The 27,059-nt window shown below is 48.3% G+C and overlaps 1 long non-coding RNA gene across 1 annotated transcript; it reads left to right on the plus strand.

The window, feature by feature from the left end:
• Positions 1-1,822: 1,822 nt before the first annotated feature.
• Positions 1,823-27,059, plus strand: LOC140392374 (uncharacterized). The gene is made up of 3 exons (XR_011935314.1): positions 1,823-1,961; positions 3,541-3,647; positions 26,849-27,059. It is a non-coding gene; the product is annotated as an uncharacterized lncRNA (long non-coding RNA).

Below are 27,059 nucleotides of genomic sequence, written 5' to 3' on the forward strand. Positions count from 1 at the left end.
GGGGCACCCCCCGGGGCCAGATCGCCCCGCCCGGAGCCCGCCCGCGCCGCAGGTCCCGCCGGTAAGGGACCTGGTTCAATTCACGGCGGCGGGACCAGGATAAAACCGGCCAGAGAATCATCGGGGGGCGGCGCGATTCCCGCCCCCGCCCCGGTGCCGGAGAATTTGGCGGCTGGCGGGGGCGGGATTCACACCGCCCCCTGGCGATTCTCTGACCCGGCGGGGAGTCGGAGAATCGCGCCCCAGGTATCCATATTAAGTTGTTTTTCCAGGACATTCCCATCCTGAAATCACAGCCAGATCCTGTCCCCTCATTGTCCATCTAGATGGCAGGATGCCAGAACTGGCTTCCTTTTTACTCCATGGATTGTTTCAGAGGCTATTGGGGCCACTGATAAAACTTGTTTACTAAGTCCATGATGTAATCTGCTGACCACACATTTTGTGTGTCTCAAAAACATGGGCAAGTTAGCTAGCCTAAATCCCATCATGCATTGTGTCTACTGCTTGTAGCTGGAGTTTACATGATTATCACTGCTATGTCATAAAATACAGTTTTAATGGTCAATCATGATTACTGGGTATACTTTCTATGATTAATATTAATCTCTAATAAACTAACTTATGTAGAACTACTCCAGTGGCATCCGAGCCATTCAGTATTAAGAGGTCTCATCGCTGGACACCCCCTTCACTCCAACTTCTCCTTCAGGCTACCCTCGTTATGTCAGCCTCTAGGGTGATGACCTTTGGTCCATGGAGGCCTTTTCCAGTTCTCTGATCGTGTTTCCCTGAGCCTCTATTCACCTGTCCGTTTTGACGAGGGCCACCTGCCTGGTGGCCAGTGCTTCCGTGACCGGCATCTTGACCATCCTTGAGCTCCTTCAGCTCTCGGGTGGGGAATTACCCCCAGCCGTCGCCCAGTGAGGGGTATTCCTTGCACGGTTCATTGGCCCCTCTGTTTCGGGGGGTTCCTTGCCTCGTGGGTCTGTTTCTCGCCCGTTGGCTTCTCCAGGGTCCTGATGCCTCTCGTGGTCACCTTGCAGCCTCTGGTGCAGCTGCTGCTTGACATTTCGATTGTTGGCCTGTACCTTCTTTTGTGGGTTGAAGAGGTTGATGAGGGGGCGATTTGTCTGGATCTGGTGGGATAATTTCAGGTAAAATTGCCCAAATTCGATTTCCTAGGTGGAGAGCCACCTTACATAAGTCCTCTCAGCACATCCTCATCCGCTAAACGTGTTTTTGATTCCAACCGTCGTAAAGACAATGCCACCGTTTTTCGCGAGTTCCAATTTTCTGGCAATCATCCCACCAGAAACCCAAGACAGGATGAACTTGGAGGGTTAGTTTATTCAGTCTCCAAAACTGAGGTAGTGGCTGGGAGGGAGGGGGGTGGGGGGTGGGGGGGGGGATCTAGAATGAGGGGGGAAAAGTTTAAAATTCGAGACAGGACATTTACGGGTGACATCAAGAAAGACGTCTTCACACAAAGTGGAGCGGAAACTGGGACCTGCCCCCCACCAAAAACAACTCTGGAGACTGAAGGTCAATTGGAAACTCAAAACTCCGATTGAGAGATTATTGTTGGCATTCTAGGATGGCGGAACTGAGGCTGGGAGTTAAGATGGAGACTGATCAAATAGAGATGTCTAAAAAGATTGAAGCAGGCAGAGTGGATCTCCTCTTGTTCCTGTGTAACAGCCTGGAGAGGGGCTGAATGGACCTCCTCCTGTTCCTGTTTAACAGGGTAAAAAGGGGCTGAATGGACTCCTCATGATCCAATGTATCTCACTGATTCAATACTTAATTAATTTTCAGAATCTCGCTGTCCGCGTGGCTGGAAAGTTCATAACAAGAAATGCTACAACATCTCAACGGATGAGAGAAACTGGAACGATGCAAAACAAGAATGTGAATCCTCAAACTCACACCTCATCATCATTAATGCACCAGAGGAGCAGGTGAGAATGATGCCAGCATCTATCAGAATGAGTTAGAGAGAGAATCTCCCTCTACATTGTCCCCATCAAACACTCCCAGGACAGGGACGGCACGGGGTTAGATACAGAGTAAAGCTCCCTCCACACTGTCCCCATCAAACACTCCCAGGAGAGGTACAGCACGGGGTTAGATACAGAGTAAAGCTTCCTCTACACTGTCCCCATCAAACATTCCCAGGACAGGCACAGCACGGGGTTAGATACAAAGCAAAGCTCCCTCTGCACTTCCCCTCAAACACCCCTAGGGCAGGTACCGCACAGGGTTAGATACAGAGGAAAGCTCCCTCTACACAGTCCCATCAAACACTCCCAGGTGCTGCACGGGCTTAGATACAGAAAAAAGCTCCCTCCACACTGTCTGATAAAACACTCTCAGGGGTGTGGGACGACATGGTAGCACAGTGCTTAGCACTGCTGCCTCACAGCTTCAGGGACCCCGGTAGAATCCCCAGCTTGGGTCACTGTCTGCGGAGTCCTAACTTTCTCTTTGTGTCTGCATGGGTTTCCTCCGGGTGCTCCGGTTTCCTCCCACAAGTCCCAAACGACTTGTGTTTGTCAGGTGAATTGGTCATTCTGAATTCTCCCTCTGCGTACACGAACAGGTGCCGGAATTTGGCGACTGGGGGATTTTCACAGTAACTACATTGCAGTGATAATATAAGCCTACTTGTGACACTAATAAAGATTGTTATTATTATTATAGATACAGAGTAAAGCTCCCTCTACACTGTTTCACCAACCACTCCCAGGACAAGTACTGCACAGGGATAGATAGAGGGTAAAGCGCCCTCTTCACTGTCCCATCAAACACTCCCAGGACAGGTACAGCACAGGGATAGATACAGGTTAAAGTGCCCTCTTCACTGTCACATCAAACACTCTCAGGACAGGTACAGCACAGGGTTAGATACAGGGTAAGGCTCCCTCTACACTGTCACATCAATCATTCTCAAGACAGGTACAGCTCTGTGTTAGATACAGGCTAAAGCTCCCTCTACACTGTCCCCATCAAAGAGTCCCAGGACAGGCAGAGCATGGGGTTAGGTACAGAATAAAACTCCCTCTACACTGTCCCCATCAAACACTCCCAGGACTGGTGCAGCACGGGGTTAGATACAGGGTAAAGCTCCCTCTACACTGTCGGCATCAAAGATTTCCAGGACAAGTACAGCACGGGGTTAGATACAGAGTAAAGCTCCCTCCACACTGTCCCCATCAAACATTCCCAGGACTGGTACAGCACAGGGTTCGATACAGAGTAAATTGCACTTTACTCTGTCCCCACCAAACACTCCCAGGACAGGTACAGCACGGGGTTAGATACAGAGTAAATGACCCTCCACACTGTCCCCATCAAACACTCCCAGGACAGGTACAGCACGGGGTTAGATACAGGGTAAAGCTCCCTCTACACTGATCCCATCAAACTCTCCCAGGAAAGGTACGACACAGGGCTAGGTACAGTGCGAATACAGAGCTGTGTGTGTGAATTGAGGCTGTCAGAAAAACTGTTCAAATTCCATTTTTATTTCTCCTGCAGAATTTTATCATCAAAACCGTCAAGGACAAGAAAGAAAATTATTGGATTGGACTAACGGATCGCGCTGAGGAAGGGAAATGGAAATGGGTGGATGGGAGCACAGCGAGGTGAGAAAACAGGAGAGTGGGTTCGTCTGGGATTGGTACAGGGCTATGGGGCGAGAGTGCGACAGTGGGATTAATTTGGTCTTGATACAGGGCTATGGGGAGAAAGTGGGGCAGTGGGATTAATTTGCGATTGATAAAGACCTTTGGGGAGAGAGTGGGGCAGTGGGATTAATTTGGGATCGATAAGGGTGTTTGGGGAGAGAGCTGGATTAATTTTATATTGATGCAGAGCTATGAGGAGAGAGCACGGTAGTAGGATTAACTTGATATTGATACAGGGCTATGAGGACAGAGTGAGACAGTGTGATTAATTTTATATTGATACAGGGCTTTGGGGAGAGAGTGGGACTTTGGGATTAATTTGGTATTGACACAGGGCTATGGGGAGAGAGTGAGGCAGTGGGATTAGTTTGGGTTTGATACAGGGTCATGGGAAGAGAGCAAGGCAGTGGGGTTAGTTTTGGATTGATACAGGATGATGGGAAGACAGTGCAGCAGTGGCATTAGTTTGGGTGTGAAACAGGGCTGTGGAGAGAGTCTGGGGCATCGGGATTCGTGTGGGAATTGATACTCGGCTATGGAGAGGGAGCATGGCAGTGGGATTAGTTTGGGGATTGATACCGGGCTATGGGAAAAGAGTGGGTCATTAGGATTCGTTTGGGTAGTGATACAGGGTTACTGAGTGAGCAAGGCAGGTTAATAACTTTATGATTGATATGGGGCTGTGGGAAGGGAGTGGGGAAGTGGGATTAGTTTTGGGTTGATACAGGTGTTAAGATACTGTTTTATAACCCCTTTTGTCAGCCCTGTATTTTCCTTTTTATCCCCTCCCTGCTGCCTGTCCTCCGGTTAATGTGCGACAATGTTGCTGCACCCTCTGGGATTTCTGTTTAAATTCCAAATTTTAGGCAAAGTTGGAACCCCGATCGTGATGATTATGCTAAGACATCCTCTTTAGGTTCTGTGGTAGAACCGGTGATGATTTGATAGACTTGGCAAGGAGCCAATCAGAATGTACAATTTCCTATTGGGGCCTGTGATTGGTGGGGGCAGGCAGAAAGTTCCAGTAGGAACGAGGACCTTGTGAAGAGTGGCGTATTGTTTTGGGTGTGTGCTGTGAAGAGAACCAGATATGAGGCAGCTTTAATCTCTCTCTCTGCTGATTTAGACAACTTTTTGCAACCGGCAGTTTCAGATTGGATACATGATTAGGAGATCACTGGCTACAAAGAACTATGTTGGCAGCAAAGAACAATCTCATAACTATTAATCTCTTTTCAGTTTAAACCTTTCCCCTCCATTCCTGTCGTATGTGTGTCTGTCTTGTGTGTGTCTCGGTGGAGGGTGGGTTTTGGGATTCGGTAGATTGTTAGATCATTATTCTGTTATTTCTTCAAATATTCATCTTTTCCTCTTGTTATTAATAAATAGTTTGTTCACGTTTTATAAATCTGGTGTCTGCATATCATTGCAGCAGTCTCAGGCCAATATCTCGATAGCTTAATAAGAATAATTTGTTAATTCAATTTATGTTGCAACCGTAGGTCCAGGGGGGCTGGAATTGACCGCACGCTCGTCCATGGTGTCGTGACACAGGACCATGGGGAGAGCACGATGCATTGGGATTATGTTGGGATTGATACATGGGGAGTGAGTGGAACAGTAGAATTAGTTTGGGGATTTATATCTGTCCATGGGAGATGGCGGGGCAGTGGTATGAGTTTGAGATTGAAACAGGGTTATGGGGAGGAGGTGGAGCAGTGGGATTAGTTTGAGGATTGATACAGGGCTATGTGGAGGGAGTGGGGCTGTGGGATTAGTTTTGGATTGATACGGGGCTATGGGCAAGAGTGGGGCAGTGGGGTTAGTTAAGAATTGACACAGATCTCTGAGATGAGAGTGGGATAGTGAGATTATTTTGTGAATTGATGCAGGGATATAGGGTGAGAGTGGGGCAGTGGGATTGGTTTGGGATTGATACAGATCTATGGGATGAGAGTGGGGTAATGGGATTAGCTTGCAAATTGACACAGGGATATGGGGTGAGAGTGGGGCAGTGAGGTTAGTTTGGGATTGATACAGGGATATGGATTGAGAATGGAGCAGTGGGATTAGTTTGTGAATTGATACAGGACTATGGGGATAAAGTGGCACCACAGGATTAGTTTGGGGTTTTGATCCAGTCTATGGGGAGATAGCGGGGCAGTGGTGTGAGTTTGGGGATTGATTCAGCGCTATGGGCGAGAGTGGGGCAGTGGGATTAGTTTGGGATTGATGCAGGATTTTGGGGAGGGAGCGGTTCAGTGGGATTAGTTTTGGGATTGATACACAGAAATGGGGAGAATGTGGAACAGTGGGATTAGTTTGGGGATTGATACAGAGCTATGTGGAGAGGGTGGGGCAGTGAGATTCGTTTGGGATTGATACCGGGCCAGGGGAGAGTCTGTCGAATGGGATTAGTTGGGGATTGATACAGGGCTATGGGGAGTGAGCGTGGCAGCAGGATGATTTGGGGGATTGATAGAGGGCGAGTGGGGCAATGGGAGAAGTTTGTGAATTTATAGAGGGCTTTATGGAGAGAATGCAGAAGTGGGATTAGTTCGGGATTAATATAAGGTTATGAGGGTAGAGTGGGGTTGTGGCATTAGTTTGGTCATTGATACAGGGCTATGGGGAGGGAGCATGGCAATGGGATTAGCTTGTAAATTGATCAGGGCTATGGGGAGAGGGCAGTGGGAATATTTTCGGATTGATACAGGGTTATAGGGAGAGAATGGTGCTGTGGGATTAGTTTGTCATTAATACAGATCTATGGGGAGTGAGTGGAACAGTAGGATTTGTTTGGGGATTTCTACCGGTCTATGGGAAGGTAGCAGTGCAATGGCATGAGTTTGGGAATGCATACAGGGAGATGGGGAGAGAGTGGGGCACTGGAATAAGTTTGGGATTGATACAGGGCACTGGGGAGAATTAGTCCAGAGGGATTAGTTTGGGATTGGTACAGGGCTGTAGTCATGAAGAGCGATAGGAACAGACAATATGGGAAGGTATTTAATTTAATAGTGGGAGGGGAAATTATACTGATATTAGACAGGAGCTGAGGAGCATAAAGTGGGAACAATTGTTCTTGGGGAAATGCACAACAGTAATATGGGGGTTGTTTAAGGAGCACTTGCTGTGAGTACTGGATAGTTTTGTCCCACTGAGACGAGGAAGGAATGGTAAGGTGAAGGAGCCTTGAATGACAAGAGAAATGGATCTTCTATTCAAGAGGAAGAAGGAAGCTTATGTAAGGCTGAGGAAGCAAGGATCTGACTCGGCTCTAGAGCATTACAAGGTAGCCAGGAAGGAACTCAAAAATGGCCTGAGGATAGCTAGAGGGGGCATGAAAACACCCTGGTGCGAAGGATTGGGGAATACCCCAAGGCGTTCAACACTTATGTGAGAAATAAGAGGATGATCAGAGTGAGAGTAAGGCCGATTAGAGATAGTGGAGGGAACTTGTGCCTAGAGTCTAAGGAGCGGGGGAGACCCAAAATGAATATTTTGCTTCAGTATTCACGAGAGAGAGGGACCTTGTTGCTCATGAGAACAGTGTGAACCAGGTTAATAGACTCAAACAGGTTGATATTAAGAAGGAGGATGTGCTGGAAATTTTGAAAAGCATCAGGATAGCTAAGTCCCCTGGGCCTGACGGGATATACCCAAGGTTACTACGGGAAGCGAGGGAGGAGATTGCTGCGCCGTTGGCGATGATCTTTGCGTCCTCACTCTCCACTAGAGTAGTACCGGTAGAGTGGAGGGAGGCAAATGTTGTTCCCCTGTTCAAGAAAGGGAATAGGGAAATCCCTGGGAATTACGGACCCATCAGACTTACGTCTGTGGTGAGCAAAATATTGGAAAGGATTCTGAGAGATAGGATTTATGATTATTTCGAAAAACATAATTTGATTAAAGATAGTCAGCATGGCTTTGTGAAGGGCAGGTCATGCCTCACAAGCCTCATTGAATTCTTTGAGGATGTGACTAGACACATTGATGAAGGTCGGGCAGTGGATGTGGTGTATATGGATTTCAGTAAGACATTTGATAAGGTTCCCCATGGTAGGCTCATTCAGAAAGTTTGGGGGCATGGGATACAGGGAAATTTGGCTGTCTGGATACAGAATTGGCTGGCCAAAAGAAGACAGCGAGAGGTAGTGGATGGAAAGTATTCCGCCTAGAAGTCGGTGACCAGTGGTGTCCTGCAAGGATCTGTTCTGGGACCTCTGCTCTTTGTGGTTTTTATAAATGACTTGGATGAGGAAGTGGAAGTGTGGGTTAGTAAATTTGCTGAATGCACGAAGGTTGGGGGAGTTGTAGATAGTGTTGAGGGTTGTTGCAGGTTACAACAGGACATTGACAGGATGCAGAGCTGGGCTGAGAAGTGGCAGATGGAGTTCAACCTTGATAAATGTGAAATGATTCATTTTGGAAGGTCGAATTTGAATGCTGAATGCAGGGTTAGAGGCGGGATTCTTGGAAGTGTGCAGGAACAGAGGGATCTTGGGATCCAGGTACATAGATCCCTCAAAATTGCCACCCAGGTTGATAGGGTTGTTAAGAAAACATATGTTGTGTTGGCTTTCATTAACGGGGGATTGATTTCAAGAGCCGCAAGGTTTTGCTGCAGCTTTATAAAACCCTAGTTAGACCACACTTGGAATATTGTGTCCAGTTCTGGTCGCCTCATTATAGGAAGGATGTGGATGCTTCGGAGAGGGTACAGAGGAGATTTACCAGGATGCTGCCTGGACTGCAGGGCATGTCTTATGAAGAAAAGTTGGGGGAGCTAGGGCTTTTCTCACTGGAGCGAAGAAGGCAGAGAGGTGACTTGATAGAGGTGTACAAGGTGATGAGAGGCATGGATAGAGTGGATAGCCAGAGACTTTTCCCCAGGGTGGAAATGGTTGTCACGAGGGGACATAATTTTAAGGTGATTGGAGGAAGGTATAGGGGATATGTCAGAGGTATATTCTTTATACAGAGAGTGGTGGGTGTGTGGAATGCACTGCCAGCAGAGGTGGTGGAGTCAGAGTAATTAGGGACATTTAAGCGACTCTTAGACTGCCACATGGCAGCAGTAAATTGAAAGGTTGTAGATTAGGTTGATCTTAGATTAGGATAAATGGTCGGCACAACATCGTGGGCTGAAGGGCCTGTACTGTTCTATGTTCTATGAAGTACATCCTCCGATCCTTCACACTCTTTTGTGCGGTCCCAACTCAGGATCCAATGGGTCGATAGAATTTTGATCATCCTAATCGATTCTGGCCAATTAGGGGCAGGTAGCTTGATAGCTGGGCGGGTCCCAGATGTTATTGTCCAAGGCATGTATGCAGTGGCGGACCTACATTTTTGGTGCCCTGAAGCTTGAACGAGGTCTGGGTAATCACTGTTATCTTCTTCAATAGGGTTGTTCCAGGACAGATCACCACAAATTTTTTAAACATTTAACCACGACATCTCAGATTTTGATCAAAATTGCTGTACTGGATTATCTCACACTTCAAAGTCACTGGTGTGAATAAAAATTTCCTATGCCTGAAAGTTTTCAAGTTATGGGGGGATGAAAATTAGGGAAATGTTATGTACATGCATGATGCATCATAGAATGATGAAATAAAACATAGAAAAGACCACAGTCAATATAGTCTTTTATTTTAGACACCTATGAGATTCCATCCTACATGAAGCACATTTTACAAAATACTCTTTTTTCTGTTTTTTCTAGCAACATATTCACGTACAGTTTTGTCATATGAGAGCTTCCTTGCAATGTCACTTTCTCGAGACAATATGCATAAAGAATTTAAGCGCTCTTCAGTCATGGTAGACCGAAATTTGTTATTTATAAAGAATAGCTTTGAAAAATTCCTTTTTGCTTCACAGGTCATGATAGGCATTGTCAAGTACAGCTTAAGCGCAGTAGTAATATTGGGGAACACTTCAATTAGGTGTTGCTCACAAATAAGCTGAAGAACTTCTGCGCATTGCATTTTAGATGGCGTGTTTTCTTCTGTGTTCTGGGATTTCCTGAGGTGCAAATATTCTTTGAACTGATAACCCTCGTTTACTAATTTGTGGTCAATATCATCTTTGTAATACGATATTATAAGTTTAATACTGTCCTCATCAATTTCAGAATTGTTCACCAATTCTGAGAGGAACTTGAACCTTTTCGCAATCTGCTCACATGGGTCAATCCTCTTGCGTAACTGGATTGTCAAGCAGTCATAGAGTTGATACAGAACTTCTATCCTAAATTTGTCAGCTCCTCTCAAAGAAGCAATACCACTTGTTCCATCTGAAAATCTCCTTGTAACAATGCGTTTGGAAGCATCAGAATAACTTGAGGTGATATCTTCACACAAACCTTTGCTTCTGATTCATAGTGTGCAACCCTATCGGCTGAATTTTCGCTGAGTTCTTCAACAAATGAAAGTAAAGATGATAGCAGAAGATAACCTTCAAATACATCAAAACCAGGGGTTTGGAGTTTCTTACATGTTTTGTTGAAACGCTCCAGCACTTCTTCCCAAATGACTGTTAAAATAGCATATTCCAGATTTACAAACTTGTGGTATAAATTCTTTGCAAAAAATTACATTAGCCACAGCAGAACAGCCAACTTCCCGTGACACTCCACCTTTACAACATCTGTGCTACTGCCTCTCAAACTTTGAGATTGTTGAAATATATACAACAAAAAATTAATCAATTTGAGTCGTGCGACTATTGTCGCATGTTTTGAAAGGAAAACATTTTAGGTCTACTTTCTGAGAAAGTTTTTTTTAAAAAAACCCTTCTCAGAAAGTAAAGCGCCATTTTTTAAGATTTATAATAAATAAGCTAAATAGGCTAAACTGGGCTATGTTCAAGCTAGCCTACGCTAGACTAGACTAAGTTAGGCAAGGCTAGGCCACCAAAACTCATAGGCTAAGGTAATGTAACACAATTTTATCATTATTTGAACAGTTTTCATAATAAACACCTGTAATTTAACACAAATTCACCCTTTTATTACTTTTTCATAAATACGTGTAAAATAGTATTAGCCTGGGCTATGCAGTCGTAGCCTACCTTCCGTTCATCTCTTCATAAAAACAATAGGCTTAGGCTAATCTAACACTATTTCACCTTTATTACTTACCTTACTTTCTAAATATAACATTTATTTTTGAGTAGGGGTAATTAAATATTGTACCTTATGAACACTTTATTGAAAAAAAATATTTTCTAGATCGCTATCACGAGTGCTATCACGTTGAAAATTCACGTTAGCATTTTGATTACCTTTTCAAAAGCTCCCCTTTTTTGTTACGACATGTCATCGACTGTTTGTATTTCTGTCATAAATGTTAATAGTGTTTTAAATTATTTATAATTATTTTATATTAAATATATTTAGAATGAAACATCCTTAATTTGAACGTTTTTACGTTTACGCCTAGCCTACATGTTACTTTAATAACCTTTTAATTATTTTTACTATTATTTTGTATTGAATTACACTGTATTATTAATAATATTATTTTTTAATAACCCGTTCTCAGACAGTAGACTCCAACATTTTAAGCAATGTGGACTAAAGTCGCTTCTTGGGCCCCTCCGGGATTAGGGGCCCTGAAGCTTAAGCTTCATTAGTTTCATAGTAGATCCGCCCCTGCATGTATGCACTCCCAAATAAGGTGAATCGGTGCCCCCGAGTCTGTTACTACTGTTATGTTTCAATCTGAGTCCCATTGTCCTGGGGAGGTCGGTGATTGACCTTTAGCAGGTGCAAGTGTCTGCGTAGGTCTGGTTTCCTCTGCACAATACACAGGGGTTGTGTATCGTGTGTGTCCCAACCTGACCACAATTCCCATTATCCTTTGCAGGTGGCCATTTTAGATGGCCACAAGGACAATGGGGAGAGAGTGAGGCAGTGGGTTTAGTTTGAGTATTGATACATGTCTATAGGGAGATAGCATGGTGGGGGCATTAGTTTGGGATTGAGACAGGGCTGTGGGGAGAGAGCGGGACAGTGGGATCAAGTTGTGATTGATACAGGATATGAGGAGAGAGCGGGGAAGTGTGATTAATTTGGGATTGATACAGGATGATGGGGAGAGTGTGGTGCATTGGGATTAATTTGGGATAGTGCGACAGATAGAACAGTTTGGGATTGATCCCGAGCAATGAGAAAAGAGGGGGTCAGTGGGATTATTTTGAGTTTGATGCAAGGTTATGGGGAGAGTGCGGTGCAGTGGGATAAGTTTGGGATTGATTCAGGACTTTGTGGAGTTAGTAGGGCAGTGAGTTAATTTGGGATTGAAACAGGGCTATGGGGAGAGCGCGGGAAGTCGTTTGGGATTGAGACAGGACCAAAGGGAGAGCACGATGCATTAGGATTATTTTGGGATTGACACAGATCTGTGGGATGAGAGTGAGGCATTGGGATTAGTTTATAAATTGATCAGGACGATGGGGAAAGAGGGGGCAGTGGGATTATTTTCGGATTGATACGGGATTATGGGGAGAACACGGTGCTGTGGGAATAATTTGTGATAAATACAGATCTGTGGGGAGTGAGTGGAACAGTAGGATTTGTTTAAGGATTTATACCGGTCTATGGGGAGGTAGCGGTGCAGTGGTATGAGTTTGTGGATAGATACAGGGCTATGGGGAGAGGGTGGTGTTGTGGGATTAGTTTGGGAATGATTCTGAACTGTGGGGAGGTGGTGGGATAGTGGGATTATTTTGCGATTGATACAGGGTTATGAGGAGAGAGAGGGGCAGCGGGATTAGTTTGGGATTGATACAGGGCTATGGGGTGAGGGGGTGTGAGTGTGATTGGAGTGGCACGGTGTGGTACACACACGGTAGCACAGTGGTTAGCACTGTTGCTTCACAGCACCAGAGACCCAGGTTCGATTCCCGGCTTGGGTCACTGTCTGTGCGCAGTTTGCACATTCTCCCCATGTGTGCGTGGGTTTCCTCCGGATGCTCCAGTTTCCACCCACAAGTCCTGAAAGCCGTGTTGTTCGATTAATTAGACATTCTGAATTCTCCCTCCGTGTAACTGAACAGGCGCCGGAATGTGGCGACTAGGGGCAGTGTTAATATAAGCCTATTTGTGACACAAATAAAGATTATTATTAGTTTTTGGAATGATACAGGGTTATGTGGCGAGAGTGGAGCAGTGGGATTAGTTTGGGATTGATACAGAGTCATGGGGAGGTGGTGGGATAATGTGATTAGCTGGGGATTGCTACTGGGCAATGAGATGAGAGTCGGGCAGCGGGATTAGTTTTGGGATTGATATTGGGGGAAAGTGGGGCAATGGAATTAGTTTGTGTATTTACACAGGGCTATGGGGAGGGAGTGGGGCAGTGGGACTAGTTTGGGATTGAGACAGGGCAATGGGGAGAGAGCGTGGGATTAGTTTGGAATTGATACAGGACGATGGGGAGGGAGCGTGGGATTAGTTTGGGATTGACTGTTAAAAACTCATTTAGAGAATGTGGGTGTTGCTGACTCGGCCAGCATTTATTACCAATCCCTATTTGCCCTTCAGAAGGTGTGGTCAGTTGCTTCTTGAATTGCTGCAGTTCTTGAGGTACAAGTACACCCACTGTGCTGTTAGACTGGTAAATCCAGGATTTTGCCCCGGCGACTGTGAAGGAGCGGCGATATATTGCCAAGTCAGGGTGGTGAGTGACTTGGAGGAGAACCTCCAGGTGTTGGGTTCCCAGGTACCTGATACCCCTGTTCCAGATGGTAGTGATTGTGGGTTTCAAAGGCGCTGTCTTAGAAATGTTATTGAATTCCTGCAGTGCGTCCTGTAGATGGTACAATGGCTGCCACTGTTCGTCGGTGGTGGAGGATTTAAAAGTTAGTGGACGGCAGAGCAATCAAGCGGGCTGCTTTGTCCTGGATGGTGTCGAGTTTCTTGAATGTTGTTGGAGCTGCACCCATCCAGGCAAGTGGATACATGGCTATGTGGAGGGAGCGGGGCAGTAGGATTAGTTCAGGATTGAATCAGGGCAGTGGGGAGACAGTGGTGTTGTGGAATTAGTATCGAGCTATGGGGGGTGTGTGTGTGTGTGTGTGGGGGGGGGGGGGGCGGGGGGAGGGGGGGTCAGACAGTGGGATTAATTGGGGCTTGTTACAGTGCTACAGACTTAGCAGGAGAGGAAGTATCACCTGCTTTTATATTCCAAGCCTCTTGAGATAAATGACAACATTGCATTTGCTTTCTTAATTACGGACTCAACCTGCATGTTTACCTTTAGAGAATCCTGGACTAGGACTCCCAAGTCCCTTTGCACTTCAGCATTATGAATTTTGTCACCGTTTAGAAAATAGTCCATGCCTCTATTCTTTTTTCCAAAGTGCAAGACCTCGCACTTGCCCACGTTGAATTTCATCAGCCATTTCTTGGACCACTCTCCTAAACTGTCTAAATCTTTCTGCAGCCTCCCCACCTCCTCCATACTACCTGTCCCTCCACCTATCTTTGTATCGTCGGGCAAACTTAGCCAGAATGCCCCCAGTCCCGTCATCTAGATCGTTAATATATAAAGAGAACAGCTGTGGCCCCAACACTGAACCCTGCAGGACACCACTTGTCACCGGTTGCCATTGGCTACACTGCTGCAGATGTAGTCGACCGGAATGCTGGAAGCGTCACAGATTTGCCACATCTCACAGTTGGAGCACTGCACCCCGCTGAGTGACATTTCAGCACGAGTTAATTAATTTCAAATAAACACTTGAATTATTGTTAGTTTGAGTTACAATTAACTATATGGCCCTGACGCGAGATTTTTACTGTAAAATTAAATGCTAAATACTAATCTCTGCCCTCAGGTTTAGTAATCCTCTACCTAGTTTATTGATAAGTTTTAATTAGTTTTTTTTTCAATGTTTTTTTTTCAAATTTAGCAGATTTACTCCCAGCCAATCAGGTCACAGCTTTACTGTGATTTCACTTCAGTTTTCTCCCACTCCACAATTTGAAAAGGTATTTGTATCACTTACCTTCCCAGGATGCACTCTGGATTTCTCCCTGCAGATTAACAGTTACAACGCCAGAAGAAGAAAACAAAACAAAAGGGGAAAAGCACCTCCTTCCACACTGCTCCAAATTACCAAATTACAATTACCACTCTGGCTGCCTCACTCAGGATGTGTTGATTTCACTGTTTGCAAGCATACTGAGTGTGCACTTTTCTACCTGTCTCTTATATAGAACCCAGCTAAACTAAGATGACTCACACTACTTAAGCTTCAAACAGAAGAATACAATTTGCACTTTTTTCCACTAATCAGGCTTTAGGTGACTGAGATCATTGCCACTCAGCAATTAAGGGTGGGGTTCCTGCTCTTCCTAAAATCTGTAGTTGACCAGAAATCCCGAAAGACTCACAAAGATTGTAGCAGCTAACCAGGAGACTATAGATCAATGCAGGTAGCAGGATGGGATAAAAAAGGGGACACGGGACAGAAAAAAGGTTTTACAACAATATCCTAACATACCTCCCCTCGCCCCACCAAATTAATGAAATGTCAGGACACGGATGTTTCATTATGAGATATGCAATACACACAACACACACACATACCTGTCTAAACTAGCTCCAACACAATCCCCTGCCCAATTTCAGCATTAGCGCAATTTGACTTCTAACACACAATAAAATACTTGCACTCACATTATTGCCTCCCAGAAATAGATATCCAGTCTTCACAACAGACAATTGCAATAACAACTCTCACATTCTGGGTTTCAAATGTCTCTGTAAACGCAAGTAGTTAACAGTTCAGAAACGCCTGGGCCGGACAGCACCCATTCATCCTCCCAACATGTTCATCGGCTTCCTAGACTCTCCTTGGCATTCCGTAGAGCACAACAGGTTTGCGTGTTCCTGTAACATGTCCAACATGCATCGCTCCTCATTTTCTAACTGAGCCAGTCTCTGTGGCTGTCGTCGAGATGGAGGTGGTTCAAACGCTGTGAGATCCACCCCATGGGTAGTTAACGGAGTGCCATCTGGTACTTCCCTACAACTTGTCGACATGCCTTACGCACCTGCTCTAAACCTGCTTCTTGCTGTTCCTCAGGTAACGCGAATGAGCCTTCCTGATTGTCTGAAGAACTTATACACAAATGTTGAGGGTTTCCTACAAATATACAACAAGGAGAGTTGTCAACGCTGAATGAATTAGTGGGTTCACTGGTAACCAATAGAGTCTTTTCAACCACCTGGTCTTACATTTTTTCTTGGTCTTCACAGGGCCCCCTTCAGCAACAAGGGCGGTTGAGGGGTCGGTCCCTCAGAGTTAATTGACTCGACAGACACTATTCCCGGGGTGATAACTTTTACCTCCTCAGCGGAGTTTTCGTCACCACCCCCTGCACCTTCCCTTTCAGAATCAGAGGATGGGACATCACTGACTCGACGACCAGCCTGGGTTTTTTCTTTCCTCTGTGATTGCAGAACCACTACAGGATTTGTCAACCACCTTTCCCTTAACTCCCAAAAAGGATTGATAGCAACAACTTCACCTTCCTGGCTATCAACCTCTGCGACACGAGAAGAGGCTGTAAACCTTCAAAGTGATGTAGGCCGACCAGCCGCTCACTTGGTGTCACTGCCCAGTCCTGACTGTGCTCCTACTGACTAACTGACGCTGGGCGGTCAGGTAAACTTTCCTTCAGAGTAGCTGCTCTGGGAACTCCTTTCACCTGAAGGGAATGGCAATGGGGTTATCAGAAACAGCGGTAACAATTTACCTTTTGGCAAGTCCAGTTCACCTACCTCCTCCAGGTTACTCGATCCTTTACTAGCTTTGGAAGAATTGTTTGCCAGTGGTCCAAGTTCAATTGGTGACGAGTCTACTCAGGAACAACTGTCTATCATCGCATCATAGTCAGACCCGAGATCAAAGTCAAGACTGTCGTCTGGCTCTCCTCCCTACTATCACTCTTACAACAACTATTCACCAACACTTCATAACCAGGACCAAGGTAGAAGTCAAAACATTTGTCCGACTCCTCCTCCTCACCAAGGTTCTTGCAACAATTGTCTCCCAGCACCTCATAATCAGAACCAAAGTCAAAGTCAACGCTCTTGTCTCATTCTTCAGCCATATGGTCAACTTGTATCTGAAAATGCTCGGGAACTGGGTCACTACCATGGTCAGATGAAACAATCTCAACAGCCATCAACATCTCTTTCTGTAGGTCCTCTACTGCCCAGTGAGTCTTCCTAGCTCTCGTTTGCCCTTCAGTCGGCATTTCAGGGGCTAACTGCAACAGGTAGCCCCTGTTTCTCTTAAAATTGTTTGGCTACCTTTGGCGAGGAAAAGGGGATGACTTTATCCAAAGACGCAAAACCAGTATCTCTTTTGAAAGAGAAAAAGCCTTTTTTCATTAATTTAGAAGACCTAATTTTCTTTTATTTCCTTTTCTTTTCATGTACTTAATGATCTGTTGAGCTGCTCGCAGAAAAATGCTCTTCACTGTACCATGATACATGTGACAATAAACAAAATCCAAATCCAAATAGATTTACTCAAGAGGTTCAGGTTGGCTCAATTCCCTTCTTCGACCACCAGATGGCGGTTTACCCAAGAGTGCCAGGTCGGTGCAATTCCGCCAATCAGCCAACAGATGGAGCTAGCTAGGATCATGCTGTTCAGATCACTGCACTTCTGTTCTTCCCCCACCAGATGGAGCTATTGCCTCCCTGGGAGATTGCTACCAATCCGTTACTGGGTAAACATAGCTTGATACTCCTTTGAACTCAACATCAGAACTCTGGCTGCACTTTAAAGAATATTCTCAGTTTAAGCATTAATTTTGAACTCTACCCAGCCCCTGATGCACACAGTCCGAAGGTTATTGACCTTCAGGAAAATAGTTTGCACTTTCACATTCAAGATCTCTCTCCCTGTTCTGATGGCTTTGTATGTGCCTTAATCAAAAAGTCTTCACAGATTTGGCTAGAATGCCTCTTAAAATCATCTGGCAGAGAGAGAGAAGGAGAGAGATTCCTGAAGATTCCTGCTCGCTAGCATTCTTCACAGGACTGAACAAAATGTAACTCTCCAGAGGATCCGCCTTCTTTCCTGAAAGTTTCTGACTGGCTTCACCAACCACAGGCATTGATAGGAGATGGCTGAGAATCCTATGCACACCAATTGGCTGCTTGCCAAGTCTATCAGACCATGTCACAGGTTCTGCCACAGAACCTAGAGGGGACGTCGGGGCCAGGTTCAACAGGACAGGGGCGTTTCAGCTCTGCCTAAAGTCTACAGTTTAACAGAAATACCAAATGGCACAGCAAGGTTGCAGCAGCTAACCAGAAGGTTGTAGATAAAGGCAGGTACAGGACGGGGATAAAAGAAAGGGACGCATACAGCCAAAAGGTTTTACAAAAATATCCTCACACTGGGATTAGGCTTTGGATTGATACAGGGCCACGCAAAGGGAGATGGACAATGGGATTAGTTCTGGAATTGCCACAGGCCTATGGGGAGTGAGTGGGACAGTGGGATTAGGTTGGAATCTATACAGGGCTATTGGGAGTCACTGGGTCAGTGAGATTAGTTGATGGATTGATACAGGGCCTTGAAGAGAGAGTGGGGCAGGGGGCTAGTTTGGGATTGATACAGGGCCTTGGAGAGAGAGTGGGGCAGGGGGTTAGTTTGGGATTGATACAGGTCAATAGGGGGAGAGTGGGGCAGGTGGATTAGTTTGGATTGATGCAGGCAAATAGGGAGAGGATGGGGCAGGTGGATTAGTTTGGCACTGATATCGGGCTGGGGGAAGACAGTATGACAAATGGATTTTTAGCGGATTGACGCAGGGCTATGGGGAGAGAGTGGGAGATTTGGATTCAGTTCGGATGTATAAAGGGATTTGGAGACAGAGTGGGGCAGGTGGATTAGTTTTGGGATTGATGTGAATCTATGGAGAGAGAGGAAGGCAATGGGAAGAGTTTGTGATTGATACACGCCTTTGTGGAGAAGAGGGGCAGTGGGATTAGTTTGTTTGAAACAGGGCTATGGGAAGAGAGCGGGACAGCGGGATTAATTTGGGATTGATACATGACCATGCAGGGAGCGTGTTGCAGTTGGATTAGTTTGGGATTGATACACTGCTATGGGAAGAAAGTTGGGCAGTGGGATTAGTTTGGGATTAATGCATGGCCATGGGGAGAGAGTGGAGTAGCGGGTCTAATTTGGGGATTGATACAGGGCTAAAAGGAGAGAGCAGGCACTGGGATTAATTTGTGTTTAATACGGGGCTATGGGGAGAGAGCGAGGAAGTTTGATTACTTTGGGATTGATAAAGGGCAAGAGAGTGGGACAAATGTATCAGTTTGGGATATTTAGAGGGCTATGGGGAGAATGGTGCTGTGAGATTAGTTTGGATTGATACAGAGCGATGGCACAAGTGTTGGACAGTGGGATTAGTTGGGGATTGATACAGGGCGATGGCACGAGAGTGGGACAGTGGGATTAGTTGGGGATTGATCCAAGGCTATGGCACGAGAGTAGGACAGTGGGATTAGTTGGGGATTGATACAGGGCTATGGCACGAGTGTTGGTCAGTGGGATTAGTTGGGGATTGATCCAAGGCTATGGCACGAGAGTTGGTCAGTGGGATTAGTTGGGGATTGATCCAGGACTATGGCACGAGGGTTGGACAGTGGGATTAGTTGGGGATCGATACAGGGCTATGGCACGAGAGTTGGACAGTGGGATTAGTTGGGGATTGATACAGGGCTATGGCACGAGTGTTGGTCAGTGGGATTAGTTGGGGATTGATCCAAGGCTATGGCACGAGAGTTGGTCAGTGGGATTAGTTGGGGATTGATCCAGGACTATGGCACGAGGGTTGGACAGTGGGATTAGTTGGGGATCGATACAGGGCTATGGCACGAGAGTTGGACAGTGGGATTGGTTGGGGATTGATACAGGGCTATGGCACGAGAGTTGGACAGTGGGATTAGTTCGGGATTGATACAGGGCTATGGGAAGAAAGTGGGACATTGGGATAGTTTGGGTTTGATACAGGGCTATGAGGAGGGAGTAATAAGAATAATAATCTTTATTGTCACAAGTAGGCTTACATTAACACTGCAACTGTGAAAAGCCCCTATTCGTCACATTCCAGTGCCTGTTCAGGTAGATGGAGGGAGAATTCAGAATGACTAATTCATCTAACAGCACGTCTTTCGGGACTTGTGGGAGGAAATCGGAGCAGCCAGAGGAAACCCGCGCAGACAGAGGGAGAACGTGCAGACTCCGCACAGACAGTGACCCCAGCCAGGAATCAAACCTGGGACCCTGGCACTGTGAAGCAACAGTGTTCACCACTGTGCTAACATGCTGCCCCCATGTGAGTAGGGCAGTGGCATTAGGTTGGGATTAATACTGGGTTTTGGGGACAGAGTGGGACAGCAGAATGGGTTTGGAAATCGATACAGGGTTGTGGGAAGAGAGTGTGAAAGAGGGAATAGTTTAGGATTGATACAAGACCATGGGGAGTGTGCGGTGCAGTGACATTAACTTGGAATTGATAGAGGCAATGGGGTGTGAGCAGGACAGTTGGATTAGTTTGGGATTCAAACAGGATTTTGGGTGGAATGTGGGACAGTGGGATTAGTTTTGGGATTGATACAGGGCTATGGGGAGAGCGCGGGACAGTGGGATTAGTTTGGGATTGATACAGGGCTACGGGGAGAGCGCGGGACAGTGGGATTAGTTTGGGATTGATACAGGGCTATGGGGAGAGCGCGGGACAGTGGCATTAGTTTGGGATTGATACAGGGTGTAGCGCACAAAGACTCACGAGAGATGAATAGAGATGAAGTCGATGAGGCTTTATTATGCGTGACTTGTTCCCCGCAGTTCAGTAGCAGACTGGCCTGCGGGGGAGAACTCCAGGTTCTTATACTCCGCCTTCAGGGCGGAGCTAGAGGTCAACAGCCAACCAGGACCCGGGATCTGTCAGCCAATGACATCACGGCTTCACAGTCCCACATGAACCCTAATGCATACTACCACATTCACCCCTTGTTAAAAATAAACCCGGCGGGGTGGTGTTTCGTATGGTGGTAAGGGTTTACAAGGCTGGTCCTGGGAGGAAAACATTTTGCATGTCATCACAGTATGTACAGAGGTTTCTTTTTGTTTTGAACTATTTACAGTAAAAAGGGGGAAAAAGAAAGAGTTCTCGTTAACGTCCACAACATTGTAGTGTTACATCGATGCCACGAGTCGGTCAGGCGGTCTGGTCATCCTCGTCGATCGCCTCGGCCCCGGTGGTGGTGCTTGTTCCAGTGTTGTCGTCTCCGGGAGCCTTAACGGTTTCTGCTTCAGCTTCACTTCTGGTCGGACCTGGGAGGAGGACCGATCCTCCCGGGAAGGGGGCGCTCGCGGGGTGCGCCGGTGGCAGGGAGGGGGTGATTGGTGTCGGGGGGGTGTGCGTGTTGCCGGCGGGCGCCAGATCTCGCAGGGAGACCGTGTCCTGTCGGCCGTCGGGGTACTCCACATAAGCGTACTGCGGGTTCGCGTGGAGGAGGCGAACCCTCTCGACCAACGGGTCCGACTTGTGCGCCCGCACATGTTTTCGGAGCAAGATGGGTCCTGGGACCGCAAGCCAGGTCGGCAGCGACGTTCCAGAGGAGGACTTCCTGGGGAAGACGAGGAGGCGCTCATGAGGCGTTTGGTTAGCGCTAGTACACAGTAGTGACCAGATGGAGTGGAGAGCGTCCGGGAGGACCTCCTGCCACCGTGAAACTGGGAGGTCCCTGGACCATAGGGCCAGTAGGACGGTCTTCCAGACCGTGCCGTTCTCCCTCTCTACTTGCCCGTTCCCCCGGGGGTTGTAGCTGGTCGTCCTGCTCGAGGCTATGCCGTTGCTGAGCAGGAACTGGCGCAGCTCGTCACTCATGAAGGAGGACCCCCTGTCGCTGTGGACGTATGCGGGGCAACCGAACAGTGTGAATATGGTGTTGAGGGCTTTAATGACTGTGGCCGCTGTCATGTCAGGGCAGGGGATGGCGAAGGGGAAACGGGAGTACTCGTCCACCACATTCAGGAAGTATGTGTTGCGTTCGGTGGAGAGGAGGGGCCCTTTGAAATCCAGACTAAGGCGTTCAAAGGGACGGGAAGCCTTGATCAGGTGCGCACAATCCGGCCTGAAAAAGTGAGGTTTGCACTCTGCGCAGATGTGGCAGTTCCTTGTGACTGTACGGACCTCCTCCACCGAGTAGGGGAGGTTGCGGGACTTTACAAAGTGGTAGAACCGAGTGACCCCCGGGTGGCAGAGGTCCTCGTGGAGGGTTTGGAGGCGGTTAATTTGTGTGTTGGCACATGTGCCGCGGGATAGGGCATCGGACGGCTCGTTCAGCTTTCCGGGACGGTACAGGATCTCATAGTTGAAGGTGGAGAGCTCGATCCTCCACCTTAAGATCTTGTCGTTTTTAATTTTGCCCCGCTGTGCATTATCGAACATGAAGGCTACCGACCGTTGGTCCGTGAGGAGAGTGAATCTCCTGCCGGCCAGGTAATGCCTCCAATGTCGCACAGCTTCCACTATGGCTTGGGCTTCCTTTTCCACTGAGGAGTGGCGGAATTCTGAAGCATGGAGGGTTCGGGAGAAAAAGGCCACGGGCCTGCCCGCTTGGTTCAGGGTGGCCGCTAGAGCTACATCGGAGGCGTCGCTCTCGACCTGGAAGGGGAGGGACTCGTCGATGGCGCACATCGTGGCCTTTGCGATATCCGCTTTGATGCGGCTGAAGGCCTGGCAAGCCTCTGTCGACAGAGGGAAGGTCGTGGTCTGTATTAGGGGGCGGGCCTTGTCTGCGTACTGGGGGACCCACTGGGCGTAATATGAAAAGAACCCCAGGCCGCGTTTTAGGGCTTTTGAGCAGTGCGGGAGGGGAAATTCCATGAGGGGGCGCATGCGTTCGGGGTCGGGGCCTATTATCCCATTGCGCACTACATATCCCAAGATGGCTAGCCGGTTTGTGCTAAAAACGCACTTGTCCTCGTTGTATGTGAGGTTCAAGGCTTTAGCAGACTGGAGGAATTTTTGGAGGTTGGCGCCGTGGTCCTGCTGATCGTGGCCGCAGATGGTTACGTTGTCGAGGTACGGGAACGTGGCCTGCAACCCGTGTTGATCAACCATTTGGTCCATCTCTCTTTGGAACACCGAGACCCCGTTTGTGATGCCAAATGGGACCCTTAGGAAGTGGTATAATCGCCCGTCTGCCTCGAAGGCTGTGTACTTGCGGTCACTTGGGCGGATGGGGAGCTGATGGTAGGCGGACTTGAGGTCCACGGTGGAGAAGACCTTATATTGGGCAATCCGATTGACCATGTCGGATATGCGGGGGAGAGGGTACGCATCTAGTTGTGTGTACCTGTTGATGGTCTGGCTATAGTCTATGACCATCCTTTGCTTCTCCCCTGTCTGTACTACTACCACCTGTGCTCTCCAGGGACTGTTGCTGGCCTGGATTATGCCTTCCTTCAGTAGCCGCTGGACTTCGGACCGAATGAATGTCCGGTCCTGGGCGCTGTACCGTCTGCTCCTAGTGGCGACGGGTTTGCAATCCGGGGTGAGGTTTGCAAACAAGGATGGGGGCTCAACCTTGAGGTTTGCGAGGCCGCAGATAGTGAGTGGGGGTATTGGGCCGCCGAATTGGAAGGTCAGGCTCTGCAGATTGCACTGGAAGTCTAATCCCAGTAATGTGGGCGCGCAGAGTTGGGGAAGGATGTAGAGCCTGTAGTTTTTAAACTCCCTCCCTTGCACCGTTAGGGTCACTATGCAGAAGCCTTTAATCTGTACGGAGTGGGATCCTGCAGCTAGGGAAATCTTTTGCGCACTGGGACGGATGGTCAAAAAACAGCGTCTTACCGTGTCGGGGTGGATGAAGCTTTCCGTGCTCCCGGAGTCGACCAGGCATGGTGTCTCGTGCCCGTTTATCAGCACCATTGTTGTCGTCGTCTGGAGCGTCCGGCGCCGTGCTTGGTCCAGCGTCATTGAGGCCAGACGTGATCGTAGTGCTTGAGCGTCTTCCTCGAACCCCGTGGAGCCGTCGACGCTGGGGTCCGTTGTTGCCATCCAAGATGTCGGCGGGGGTGAACAAGATGGCGGCGGGGGTGAACAAAATGGCCACCCCCATGCATCGCACATGGCTGGGGGGTCACAAGATGGCGGCGGGGGTGGACAAAATGGCCGTCCCCATGCGTCGCACAGGTCTGGGGGGTCCCAAGATGGCGGCGCCCCTCCTCCCCTCGTGGTGGCCGGGACCCAAAATGGCGGCGCCTGCGGGTCGCACATGGGGCGCTGGGGGGGTTGGGGAGCGTTAGAAATGCGCAGGTCACCTTATTCTCCGGGGACAGCGGTGGCCGGGACCCAAACTGGTTGCGCCTGCGGGTCGTACATGGGGCGCTGGGGGGGGTTGGGGAGCGTTAGAAGCGCGCAGGACTCCTTGTTCTCCGGGGACAGCGGCGACCTACCGGGACCGGCACACAGCCGCGAAATGGCCCTTTTTCCCGCAGCTCTTACAAATCGCTGCGCGGGCCGGGCAGCGCTGCCGGGGGTGTTTCGCCTGGCCGCAGAAATAGCAGCGGGCTCCCCCGGGACGACTTGGCGTCTGAACCGCGCAAGCCTGTGGGGTGGGGGGAGGGGGGGGGGTTTGTCGCGACGGGGGTCCACGGAGCCCAAGGGGCTGCCGCGCGGTCGGGGCCGTAGGCGCGGGCGTTTCGCGCGGCCACATCCAGGGAGGCTGCAAGGGCCCGTGCCTCTGAGAGTCCTCGCGACTCTTTTTCTAACAGTCTTTGGCGGATTTGGGAAGAGTTCATACCAGCCACAAAAGCATCGCGCATCAACATGTCCGTGTGTTCCATCGCGTTTACCGGCGGGCAGCTGCAGGCCCGTCCCAAAATTAGTAGCGCGGCGTAGAATTCATCTATCCATTCTCCGGGACTTTGCCGTCTCGTTGCGAGTTGGTAGCGTGCGTAGACCTGGTTCACTGGGCGAACATAGATGCTTTTTAGTGCTGCGAACGCCGTCTGGTAATCCTCTGCGTCTTCGATGAGAGGGAAAATTTCCGGGCTTACCCTCGAGTGCAGGACCTGTAGTTTCTGGTCTTCTGTGACCCGGCCGGGGGCCGTTCTGAGGTAGGCCTCGAGACAAGTCTGCCAGTGTTTGAAAACTGCTGCTGAGTTCACTGCGTGGGGGCTGATCCTCAGGCATTCCGGGATGATCCTGAGCTCCATAGTTCTTTGAGCACGCTTAATAAATTGTAGCGCACAAAGACTCACGAGAGACGAATAGAGATGAAGTCGATGAGGCTTTATTAAGCGTGACTTGTTCCCCGCAGTTCAGTAGCAGACTGGCCTGCGGGGGAGAAATTCAGGTTCTTATACTCCGCCTTCAGGGCGGAGCTAGAGGTCAACAGCCAACCAGGACCCGGGATCTGTCAGCCAATGACATCACGGCTTCAGAGTCCCACATGACCCCGAATGCATACTACCACACAGGGTTATGGGGAGAGCGCGGGACAGTGGGATTAGTTTGGGATTGATACAGGGCTATGGGGAGAGCGCGGGACAGTGGGATTAGTTTGGTTTTGATACATAAAACATACAGTGCAGAAGAAGACCATTCGGCCCATCGACCCACTTAAGCCCTCACTTCCACCCTATCTCCGTAACCCAATCACCCCTCCAAACCTTTCTGATCACTGAGGGTAATTTATCATGGCCAATCCACCTAACCTGCACGCCTTTGGACTGTGGGAGGAAACCGGAGCACCTGGAAAACCCACACAGACACGGGAAGAATGTGCAGACTCCGCACAGACAGTGACCCAGCGGGGAATCGAACCTGGGACCCTGGCACTGTGAAGCCACAGTCCTATCCACTTGTGTTACCGTGCTGCCTCATACGTCGCTATGAGGCTGGAGTGGGACAGTGGGATTAGTTTGGGAATGATACAGTGCTATGGGGAGAGAGCGGACAGTGAGCTTAGTTTGGGATTGATGCAGGCCTATGAGGAGAGACTGGGGCAGTGGGATCAGTTTGGGATTGATGCAGGGCTATGAGGAGAGAGCATGGCAGTGGGATTAGTTTGAGAATTATTACAGGGCTATGAGGAGAGAGTGTGGCAGTGGGATTAGTTTGGATTTGATACAGGTTTATGGGAAGTTAGTGTGGCAGTTGGGTGAATTTGTGAATTTTACCGGGCTATGCGCGAGGCAGTGGGAATACTTCAGGATTCATACAGAGTTTTGGCTGGAGAGGGGGACAGTGGGATTAGTTTGGGATTGATACAGGGCTATGAGGAGAGAGTGCGGCAGTGGGGTTAGTTTGGGATTGACACAGGGCGATGGGGAGAGAATGTGGCAGTGGGATCAGTTTGGGGATTGATACTGAGCTATAAAGAGAGAGCGGGGCAGTGAGATTAGTCTGGGATTGTGAAAGGGCTGTGGGTGGGAGTGGGGCAGTGGTACTAATTTGGGATTGATACAGGGTTATTGGGAATGAGCGGCTCAGTGGTATTAATTTGGAATTCATACAGGACTGTGCAGAGAGAGTGGGGCTCTGGGATTAGTTTGGGATTGATACAGGGCTATGGGGAGAGAGTGTGGCAGTGGGATCAGTTTGGAATTGACACAGGGCCACAGGGAGAGAGTGGGGCAGTGGGATTAGTTTGGGATTGATTCAGGGCTATGGGGAGAGCGTGGGACAGTGGGATGAATTTGGGATTATGAAAGGGTTGTGGGGAATGAGCGGATCTGTGATATGTGATAGCGGCTTTGATGCAGAGCAATTCAGAAAGAGTGGGTTTCTTGAATTAGTTTGGGATTGATACAGGACTATGAGGAGAGAGTGGGATTTGTTAGGGGATTTACACTGGGCAATGGGGAAATGAAAGGAGGGAGCCCGACACTGGGATTAGTTTGGGATTGGTACAGGACTATGAGGAGAGAGTGGGATTTGTTAGGGGATTTACACTGGGCAATGGGGAAATGAAAGGAGGGAGCCCGACACAGGGATTAGTTTGGGATTGGTACAGGACGGTTTCAGATTTCGTGCAGGATTTCTGTGGGATTTTAATGGATATTATTTTTTCCATATTCCCCAGTTCTTTGAATTGGCAGAAAGGACAACCAGATAACTTTCAGAATAATGAAAACTGTGCCGTAATCGGTGAAGATTACAGGGACCAAACAGTCGGCTGGATTGACGACAATTGTGGAAAATCTCATCCTTTTATCTGTGAGAAATGGGCTCAGTCCCACATCATCGCTGCTGACTTTGAGGAATTCTGTTCCTGAAGAGAGACTGGGACACAG

The sequence above is a fragment of the Scyliorhinus torazame genome, chromosome 16, assembly GCF_047496885.1.
Source record: "Scyliorhinus torazame isolate Kashiwa2021f chromosome 16, sScyTor2.1, whole genome shotgun sequence".
NCBI classification, from domain to species: domain Eukaryota; kingdom Metazoa; phylum Chordata; class Chondrichthyes; order Carcharhiniformes; family Scyliorhinidae; genus Scyliorhinus; species Scyliorhinus torazame.